Source organism: Octodon degus, unplaced genomic scaffold (genome assembly GCF_000260255.1).
Source record: "Octodon degus isolate 3935 unplaced genomic scaffold, OctDeg1.0 scaffold00008, whole genome shotgun sequence".
Classification (NCBI taxonomy): domain Eukaryota; kingdom Metazoa; phylum Chordata; class Mammalia; order Rodentia; family Octodontidae; genus Octodon; species Octodon degus.
Window position 1 is genome coordinate 30,426,120 of NW_004524584.1, and position 11,972 is coordinate 30,438,091.

An 11,972-nucleotide genomic window follows, 5' to 3' on the forward strand; every position below is an offset into this window, starting at 1 on the left:
TATTTTAATTTTTATTGATGTTATTTTGAATAAAGCCCTTAGACATACTGTTTTTCACATACCACAATCCCTTTAAAATATAGTTTCATTAAAATTTTTATGACATAGTTTTTAATTATTTAGCAATAGTAATTTTGGTTAATCATTAGTTGGATACTAGTTGTTTTATTACAAACCACTCTTCCATTTAAAAACCACAATAGAATATAAAACTGCTACTAAATTGCAGTAAAATACATTCTATTCAAGTTGATCTTATAATGTTAGCTCTGGAATATAACCCTGTCAATTCAGAGACAAGGCAAATATGTTACAAATTAGGAATAATACAATTTTAAAAGTTCACTGAGGTATATCAAGAATTTGTCCAGCATCCCAAAACCCACTTCATCATATCCCCAAGGAATACGTTGTTGCCAACCCGCAGTATTTTGGATGTTGCTGGTACTGCCTTTTCTCCATGTGCTCTTTATTCATTTTTTTCTCCTGTTAGGAAATGCATGTGCAGATATTGTATTGGTAATCTGTTGGCCATTTTATTTCGCACTTGGGGGGAAATTTATAATAGTTTGGAGGGAGTCCTGCTTGGTCCTCATCTCTATCCAAAAAGTTTATATGTGTGATCCCATGGATAAGTTAATGGAATCCCATCAAGTGAATTTGAGTCTACCACCTTCAGTACAATCCATAGTGAAAATAAAGACACTAAGGCATATTTATAGTCATGGGGAGTCAAGGGGTCCTAAGTGCAGCCATGGTGATGGCCATCTGGAAAAAGGCCTCGACCCAGGGCCAAACCCAGGTTTTACTCAGTCATGAAGGAGGAGTGGCTTGAGGATGAATTACTGAGAATGGCAGGAAGTAGGTGAGTACTGTGAGTGGTACTAGGTAGCAGGCCTGCATTTGCCTCTGTGATACGCAGAGAGGATATGCAGAAAAAGTGATTTGCATTACACATTAGAAATAGTATCTGATGTTTTGAGGTCCAGTGCTTCAGCTCTGAACTGTAGTCTTTCGAGCCCCAGGAAGTCATAGCCTCTATCTCCAGGCTCGATACCAGCCAACAGTTGGGGGTGAGGGAACTGGGGAAACACTTGTGCCGTCTTCAGAGATTACCGCCGGCACCCCGGCCAGACCAGTCTGCATTGCTTAAGGCCAGTTGAAGGGGTCAGGAAAGTCCTAGCCAGCTCTGCACCTGTCAGTACAGGCAAAGAGGGTCAGGCTCAGCCAAATGGAGACAACTGCTCTTCTTTCAAGGAGAGTCACCCAGCTGGTCCTCCACAATAGTTGTAGTTAGACTTTTTATATCTTATTTCATATTATGTGGTATATTTTGGGTATTGAATCAATTTTTATTCCTTTTTAAGTTTTCCTAATAAACTATCAACTGATTAGTTATATAACTACATCTTGTACAACTTTGATTAAAAAGCTAACATCTAATTGGATATAAATTGATCATCACAACAATCAAAATATTACTGTAGCTCCAATAATATCAAAATTGTTTCAATATCTGGAAATTTAAAAAGAAATCAAGCAAAAGAATTAATTGAAAACAAAGGAACAAAATACATATAATTTTCATGTATTAATTGAAATGAGTTTAATTTAAATTTTGAAGCATTAAGAAATATGCTGAAAGAGCAACCGTGTATCATTGTCACAAATAAAATATTCAAAAATATTTATAATGAGCCGAGGAGATAGTTCAGTGGCAAAAGTGCCTGCCTGGCAAGTGCAAGGTCCTGAGTTCAATCTCTGAACCAAAAGTTATTTATAATGAATACAGTTCACAAATTATAGACAAAAGGGGCCAGGGAGACAGCTCAGTAGAATAGGAACTTGCTTAGCAACTGCAAGGACCTGAGTTCAATCCCCGGTTCCACCAAAATAAAAAGAAAAAAGAAAAATTGTGGACAAAAGAAATGGCTATTAAATAAGTAGTAAAATAAAGATTATTTAAAACTTATTCATAGTAATAATATAAAGTATCTTTTCCTTAATATCTATAATTTAAGACATTAAGTGATTCTAACTGGACTGTAAAATAAAGAACTAAAATGGGAACATAAACAGAAAAATAAATGAGTATCAACTAATAATATGAGAGATATTGTCACTTGACCTATGAAGGGACACATTTGATATGATAATGATTGAAAATTTGCAAAATTCAAGGTAAAACACATAGAATCTTAAGGAAAAGATGGGTAAATAATGGAACCCATGTGCTTCATACATACAATTAAAATATCTGCTGGGGAATTTTTTAAGAAAAAAATAATAGCATGCTCCCTTGAAGAGCCTTAAGCCAGCAGAAAGTGGCTTCGTGTTTACCAACACACTATGTCACAGAAAAAAAATGAAACATTTTTAATGTTTAAAAACTTTTAGGGCCGGGGAGATGGCTCAGTGGAATAAGTGCTTCCCTGGTAAGCACAAGGGCCTGAGTTCAATCCCCGGTTCCGCAAAACAAACAAACAAACAAACAAAAAAAAACTTTTACAGCCAGTTTACAATGCTAGACCCAGCAATAGTATTCCTCAGACGGGTTTTTGAACTCATTAAATATTAGGCCTGTTTTTCATCAAGGGAACTACCGAATACTGTTAAAAGATATTCAAGAATATGGAAAACATTCACAGATAAAAAGACAGAAAACAACCTTTGACTTTTTAAAAAGGTCCTATCATTAGCTTTCAGTTGTTCAATCTTCCTAAGCTTCAGAAGAAGAATTTGAAATAGAAAACTTTAGCACTTCAAATTTGTGATCGGTTGAAAATGGGATATTTTTGTGAATTTTAAATTTTATTGCAATATTTTTTGATTTATGTTATTAATCCTTCATTTCCTCCTTTTGTCCCCATTGTTTGACTATTTTGTTTTGACACTTTGGTGATAACACCTCTTCCTCAAAATTTTTACAGGAATGTTTACAGGTTATATCTACACTTTAATATTTACACTAAATATAAATCTCACATTTAACTTAATGGACAATAATAAATAGTGAGTATTTAAGCAACATATGATGAATCATAATTGAAAAAATAGACATATAATTGTCACATTGCAGTAGTCCATTTACTTTAAATAAACGAAGGCAGGTGAGAGGTCAGACATAGAGATGCACTTGAAGCAAGTTTTTCATTTGTTGTATTTTCTTTGTGTATTATGAACATTTACTTGATGCAGTTTGAACTAAGAAACTTCTAAAATGGATGTTGAACAATAATCATTAAGATGTTTGCAGCATTAAAATAAAAGTCATTTTAGTCTATACTTATTTTCTGGGGAGAAGCACTGATCCAAGGAATGTTTAGATATATTTATCAAACAACAGTTTCACAAGGGATGGAGCACATTTGATACAACACTTACAAATACTTTCTGATTGATTTCTTTGTGCTAACTTATATCTCCACCTATCTTATATGATATTCTTATTTATTTATTTATTATTTTTGGTACGAGGCATTGAGTTCAGGACTTTGCACTTGCCACGTAAGCAGTTGTGCAACTGAGCTATATTCCCAGTTCTTACACAACATTCTTTGATGCTAAAGTCAATTCAGTTTGCTTTAGATTTATACTTTTATGATTTGAAAACAAATTTCCAATGCTACTTTTTTAATTAGCATGTTTGATTGTTACAGAGTCTCACTGTACAGCTTGGACTTGGGTAATCTTCCTGCTTCCAGCCTCCCCGCGCTAGGATTACAGGTGTGCACCACCAGCCCAGACTCTGTGGCCAGCTCAAGCTCCCCTGCAGGCAGGCCAGCGAGGCATGCGGTGCTGAGCTTCCCGAAGCGTTTCTAAGCAGGCACATTAGTCCACTGAGCTGTCTCACTGGCCCCCCGATCTTCAATATTTAACTAAGATACCTTGCAAGGGTATCTCACGGTGTACTAAATTCAACTTCCTTCTTGAATTACTCTCCATAGGTTATTGTTTTATGTAACCCAGATATAGATAAAGTGAAAATATGACCACCTCTTCCTCAAAATTAAGTGAAAATACTTTTTGAGTCACAAATCTGAAGTAATGACTAATTGTATCTTGCTTTTTTTGGAGGGGGGCTGGCTCAGGCTGCCTTAAGGGCGAGTCTGGTCATGCAGGTGGAGGTGGGCATCGAACAGCGGTATCCTGTGCCTGACTGCATTTGCATGCGCAGGTGCTAACCAGCAGGCCCCCTGTACCTTGGATTTTTAATCTATTGTTTCTTTTTTTCCATAATTTTATTGAGAAACAAATAGCAATGAGATAGTTTCAAATCAAATTGGTAGGACAGTTTCAATAATTAACACATTGCATACTCTCTTCCTAGTGGTTAATTGCTGTACAAGATACGGACATGATATCCTATCTACAAACACCATTAGAGCAAATCCCTCTATTCATTAAGAGAATGTAACTATATTTCTATCCTAACCACTTTGAATACACAGATACAAAATGGACATTCATCTGTATTCCCTTTTTTTGTTAAGTTCTATTATTTGAATATTATAGGTGTGTCAACTCAGCAAAATATTCTAAAAGAGTCCAGTAGCCCATAATAGCATTGGGTCTTCCGCTTGACTGGCAGTGTCAGAAATTGTTGTTTCATTGAATTTGTTCTTCTTCCCTTTTTGTTAGCATACGCTTGTGTTACATCCTAAGTGCACTCATCATGAATAAGTGATGCATCCGAATTTCACATCTTGCTTGTGTTTTATTTCTCATTCCGTCCACTCTGGCAACCATCCCCAGAACCTCTTCTACCTCTAGAAAGTGTATCTCCACGTTTCCTTGGCGGTTCACTGACATTTTTGAAGCAGCAAACCCATTTTCCTTCTCCTTGTTTTATTTGGTAACTGATTGCGGTACAAACCAGAGCACATGTCTTCTTGATTAGCAAGCGTTTATTGAAACAACTCCAAAGAAGAATGACCAAAGCGTCTCTAAACTGTTGCTGTGATATCTAAAATAAAAGGTCGGAAATCCTGAAGCAGTATAGAAATAAAGTGCTGCAGCTCTAACCAACAATTTCAACCTAGTGCCTAACCTTTCCTAACTTGGAGACGGAGCAAGTTGTGAAATCTATAAATATGCTTAGGAAAACTTGCCAAATATTTATATTCTCAATTCCCTATGCTATAATTTGGATGCATTTTAATATTCAGGGGTAGAAAAATGTTTACATTGAGCTATAGAGCAATGAAGCGTGTTATATTAATAAAAGAGAAAGTATACTTTAAGAGAAAACATTACTAGAGTTAGAGAGGGTTAGTTCAAAATGCAAAAGGAATGCATTCAACCAGAAAGGTATCGGTACAATTTTATACTCACTGAACAACATTGGATAGAATTTTGGAAAATAACTTATAATTATGAGATAAAGTAGGATAAATTTAAATTGTAGCACAGTAACTATATTTAATAATAGTTATTAGAATAATAGTTATTATATGTAGAATTTTAAAGGTAGATCCCTAAATATTTTACCTTTAAAAGTGTGAGGTTCATTGACCTGTTAAAGCGTCTTTTTGGCAATAACGTATAAATACCCATATAGCTTTCCCATCTTGCAAGATGGCAGGTGAAAAAACTGAGAAGTCAGACACTAAAAAGAAGAAGCCCAAAGCCAAGAAGGCTGCTGCCAGTGGTACTGGTAGAAAGGGTAAGGTGAAGGCAAAAAGTCCAAGCGGGGGCAGCTGTACTGCAGCAGAAATCCTGTCCTGGTTAGAGGAATGGTTAGATACTCTCAATCTGCTATGTGTTCCAGAGAGGCTTTGCAAAAGAGAAAGTACACAGCAGCTAAATCAAGCGTTGAGAAGAAAAAGGAGAAAGTTCTTGCTACAAGCAGAAAAAATGTCTGTGAGGACGAGAATGGTGGTACCCAGATGGTTAAGCTTCAAACAATGCCTATATACTGCCCTACTGAAGATTTCCCCGAAAGCTCTTGAGCCACGGCAAGAAACCTTTCAGTCAGCAAGTGAAGAAATTTGGAGCTAGTATCACGTCTGGCACCATCTTGGTCATCCTAACTGGGCGTCACAGAGGCAAGAGCGTGGTCTTCCTGAAGCGGTTGGCCAGTGGCTTTCTACTTGTGACTGGGCCTCTGAGCCTTAATCAAGTTCCTCTATGAAGAACACACGAGAAATTTGCCATTGCCACCTCCACAAAAATTGATGTCAGCAAAGTGAAAATCCCCAAACACCTCACTGATGCTTATTTCAAGAAGAAAAAGCTGTGGAAACCCAGATACCAGAAGGGTGAGATCTTCAACGCTGAGAAGAGAGATACCAGATTCCAGAGCAGCGCAAGGTGGATCAGAAAGTGGTGGACTCACAGATTTTAGCAAAAATCAAAGCTGTTCTTCAGCTCCGGGGCTCCCTGTGATCCGCTTTTGCTCTGACAAATGGGATTTATCCTCATAAATTAGTGTTGTAAATTTCTTACTAAGAACCTAATTAAATAACTAATGCATTTTTTTAAAAAATGAATATCTGTATATTGAAAATTATGCACTTTTATTTGTCATAAATAAAATATTTGTCATATTACCCACTTTTATTTGTCAATTTTACTTCAATATCACTGAAAAAAATACAAAGATAATAATAGAAAAGTACAAATGCACCATAATTTTTGGAAGATTTGACTCATTATATTCAGCAACTGATAGAAGAAAGCCAAAGTCATAATATAATTAGTCAAATTAACTTATTGACATTAATGAACACCACTCACAAAGTAAATCAGTTCCTATGAAATGGAAGTTGTCATTGTTATCTGGCCTTTTGAATTATATTTGCCAGTGAGTGAACTGATGCATTCAGAAGGCATGTGCTGGGGCGGGGGATGTAGCTCAGTGGCGTGAGCACTTGGCTGGCATGTGCAATGTCCTGAGTTCGATTCCTGGTGACAGAAAGAAAGCGGGGGAGAGAGAGAGAGACAGAGAGAGAAAGGAGAGAGAGACAGAGAGAGAGAGGAAAAAAAGAAAGAAAAAAAAAGGAAGAGACGTGCTTTTGGGGAGGGGCTGATTTCTTGCTGGTAGGAATGTAAGCTAGTGCAACCATTATGAAAATCAGTGAGATTCCTTAAAAACTAAAGATAAAAATTTTCTCCTAGCTATGACACAGCATACCCATGTTTACAGCAGCACAAATCATAGTAGGTAAATCTTGGTAAGAGCCTACATGTTCATCAATAGATGGATGGATAAAGAAAATCTGGTGTTTATACACAAGGTACACTATTTTTCAATTGTTGCAGCAAAATTCAGTGAGATAAACACTCACACGAGACCAAGAATGAGAACAAATGAGGCTTTCATGGCTGGCAGGATGACAACTTGGTATTTGTTAACAACCAGAGAGCTTTGTACTGGGTTTATACATTTAAAAGTAACAATGGTAACCACATCGCCTCATTTTGGAATTTCACAAAAGTGTCACAAGGCTTGCACTGCCCAGGGTTTTGTTAGTACAGTTAAATTTTAGCTCACCTACTATTTGTTTTAGGCATTTGTTTTATCTTTATGGCCTGATTGTTTTCTTAGTGGGTCTATAGTTAGTTGCATGGGGCAGAGGTGAGCGAGTGAGTTTATCTACAGTTTATACGAACTTAAGGGACTTCAAATGGAGTTACAAAGGAAGCGCAGTCCCTTTTGGCCCCATTACACTAAAGTAGGGTGAACTTGAGCAGTCTGTAGGAAAATAGATATACTTCGAGACCACGATTTTAAGTGAAATAAATCAGATGCACAAAGCTTAAGTATTTCATGATTACATGAGCGATCCAAAACATAAAGAGCAAATATAAAATAACAAAAAGTAGGAAGTCAAATCTTTTTTAAAAGAAAAAAATGGGATGGGGGTTAAGTGATGGAGAAAGAGGAGGACAGAGGGATGAAGACAGAAGGACAGGAGAGGTGGTAGGTATGTGTACCGACTCCCCACAAGGAATGCAATCATGACACACTGGAAACACAGACTAATTTTAAGAAAAGCTTGAAAAAATAGCTTGCTTCACTCTTGCTTGTTGCTTTATAAATAGAGTTCTGAGTGCTTATAGAATTTCTTCATATGAATAGATTTGCATAAGTAGTTTTTCATCCTTGTACACAGTGAGAGAGAGCAACATACTGTTTGGTCTGTGAATGAAGATACCTGCTTATGCATTACATAGTATTACAGTTAGTTCCCTAAAATTATCATTCTTACCCTCACAAAAGATTCTCCTTATAATTCAACAGATTAAATATTATGCAGAAAGAGAGAAGATATTAATAAATGTGATGTGAATAATTTACTTTATTTAGTAAGTCAGTAAACGCATTTGTTTCGGGTTATTTATTGTTTCAGCTGCAAACATTACATTGTTCCTCATGGATTTTGAGTACATTACATTAAAATACTACAGGATACATTTAAGAGAATAAATTATTGCTTCAAAAAGAAGTAAGAGCTTCCTTCCTGTTTGTTCCAAAGACTAAGTAATGCTAGACAAAATATACGATCATTGGATTTCATAACCTGCAGTAGAGTTAGGTACATGAAATAAACACGTTTATATTTTTTAGAAGGCACATAGAGGGAAAGTTGCAGGTTTTATAAAAAACACAAAATTGGTACTAAGTTTAATTTAATTAGAAATTTGAGTATAACACTTTTTAAAAACATTAAATTGAGTGGCCACAGGGTGAGGAAGATTTCCTGAGAAAAAATAATGTTCAAAAAAATAAAAAAATAATGTTCAGCAAGGTTTAGATTTAGAGTGGATGTAAAAACACCCTGAACAAGACTGAGCTGGACACAGAGCAGAGACAGAAGAGAGGAAGGCACAAGCCCAAGCGAGGCAACATAGTAGGGTCTGCCTGATCCTTGCAATCTTACCCATCAAACAAAGCTATAATTTCAAATTTCATATTTTGTGCTTTGTCAAAATTTTATCTAGGAGACAGTGGAAAGAATAATATGAGAACAATAATAAGTTTAATCAAAAATGCCTATGTGAACAAATGAGTTTTGTAATGGCAAACAGCGATATACATTTGGGGTAGAGTTAGCAAGATTTAGTGATCCATGGAGTTTGGATGTTGGAGAAGTTTGAGGAAGTGCCCTCAGATTTCTAGACTAAGTAAATGGATGAAGGCAGTACATGTTCTTGAAGTGAAACTGTAACTGGAAACAAGGTAATGAAATAATTTGTGCTGATGTTTACTTAATGCTATCGGTTACAGATACAGTTAAACATGAATGATCATGAATTTCAAAGGAAAATGTAGGCTCACATAAATAAAACTGAGATTTTTCACTACGCAAATGTTATTTGAGGCTGTAATTCCCTTGCTTAGTTTTTTAGATAATTTCAATGAAGTTCATTGCTCTCCTAATATACACTCTTAATTCTATCTGAATTCTTAGACTTATTATTTATTTATTTATTTATTTATTTATTATTTTGTGGTATTGGGCATAGGACTCAGGACTTGCACTTACCAGCCAGGCACTTATGCCCCTGAGCTATAACCCCAGCCCAAAACCTATTGTTTTCTTTTCTTAAAGGTTTGTTTACTTGGTACAGGGCCCCGCTACACATGGCATGTGGTACCGGGAATTGAACCCAGGCACTTGTGCTTGTCAGGCAGGTGCTCAGACTGCTGAGCTACCTACCCAGCCCCCTCTTAGACTTAGTATTAAAAGTAGCATGTGGAATCCCTCATAGAAGAGCTGAGCATGACGTATTTTTGTGCAATCTGCATGCGTCATAGAAATACTTAGATTACCGTTTGTGTAATCAATACTTGAAGAAGGCCGCCTTGAGTTGAACGGTGTTTGGGCATCAGTCTGAAAGCTGCTTTATCCCGTACAATAAAACCAGCAATTGAAGACGTATTCTGAGTTTTTCACAAGCTGGCTGCAAGCCCCGCCCCCAGGGCAGGCTGAGCCGGCCCCAGAGTCCTGGCAGGTGGAACCCGCCTGCAGCCCCAGCGCTGCAAGGCCGCCAACAGGAGGACCACTGTCTGTCCTAGCTCCTTAGTGAGACCTCTGTGGCAACCAAATACATTTTTAAAAAGAGTTGGCTGCAAGACAAAAGAAGTTTTCAAAAGACAACTAAACCTGAGGAAACCATTTTCATTATAATGTGATTCAAGCTGGTGACAGGTTTTCAATAACAAGCAAGTGAGCTCAGAGACTATGATTTAAAAGAGCAAAGGAGAAACATTTGCACCCTTTTCCTATAAAAATTCAACTAAAAAGCATGTATTTTGAGGTTGTTTGAATTTTTCAGATGAAATTCGACTCTTTTATTACAGCCCTATCCCCATATATAAATAGCTATTCAAAGTGGAGATAAAGATGAGTCATAATGGTGATTAGAATCTCATTCGGTGACAGTTTGAACAAGGCAGCCCTAGGAAACTAATTTTAGTATCTTCATCTAAATTACAAGAGCCAAGTGGGCACACGGTAATGTCTGCAGGGGCTGGAGAGATAGCTTGGTGGTCCAAGGGCCTGAAACCCCAGCGTTGGGGAGGCTGAGACAGGAGGATCGCTACGAGTCCAAACTGCATAGCCAGACCCTGTACTAACTAACTAACTAAATAAATGTCTGTGGAAAGATAGAAACACCAAGATTTAGGATACTCTCAGATCAACCATGAGCTAGCCACCAACTCGCAGAAATACTCAAGAAAAAACAATTGATAAGACAGAGACCGCTCGAGTTCTCATGAAACTTGTCTATTAATGATACATTGTGCTGAAAGGTTTGCTTTTAAGTTAACCTGTTAGAAACTTAATGTCATTTTATCAACACACTCATGCTTCACTATTTCTAGTAGTTCTTTGTCACATTTTGAGTATATAGTACTGTGACTACAAATACTATTTTCAGTAGTTTTTCTAATCTTTGTTATTACAACAAACCCTCAGTGCAGCATTTGAATTATGGGATTTGCCTAGATTAAAATTCTATTGCTGAAAGCCTTATTGCCACTGTGTGAAAGTGGCTTCAATGTTCAGAACTGGAAGTGGAGAAGGTTGAAAAAAATCCAGTGGTCCAGCAGTGGCAAAAAATGGTTTCTATGGTGACCGAAGCTGCGTATGGACCAAGTGTTTTAAACTTTTTCTCGTGGTCTCATTATACAGAACTACCATGAGAATCAACTCAGTCAGGAATCACAGTCTTGTTGAAATTTCATAATTTTTGTCTATGAAAAATTTATTATGATACTTTAATCTAATGTAGTTTCTGTACCTAATCTTAGAAAGTGTATGAAACCTGAAGACTCATGGAAAAAGAAAAGCCATTCTGGTCAGCAAAAGCAAAGCATAAGGCGCCACAAACAATAATTGTCAAGTTAGATGACAAAACTGCTGTGATGAGAACAGCCTGGTATTGGCAAGAAAACAGCCAAGTGGTCAGCGGAACTGAACTGAAGGTGCAGAAGCAACACCAGCATAGTCAGCTACTTGATGCCTAAGAAATGGGCCAGACACATAACCTGGGAGAAAGGCAGTCCGTGTAGCAGTTGGTGCTCGGGAACCGGCTGTCTGCATGCGCAGGACCGAAGCTAAAACCCCACTACGTGGTATACTGAAATAAAAATGTTTGCAAAATCTGAGCGTTAACACAGAAACACTCAATGTGCTAGAAGGTAAAGGTAAATAAAAGTAAGTAAATAAAACTGTTAGAGTCACAGGCAAGTACCTCCTGAAGAGAAACCTAATTGCACAAGCTTTTGATATTTATTATGAACAATTTTAGCATTCATTGATTAATACTTTATAATTCACAATCAATGTTCTATAATGTTTCCATGACTTTTACTAACATTTATATTAATAACCCAAAACATGATAAAATATTGATTGCTGCATATAAAAATGAAAATGATAGATGATAATTCACTGAAACAGTTACAAAAGCATATTTTATAACATTCTAGAATTTTTTTTCTTTTTATGATAATTTTG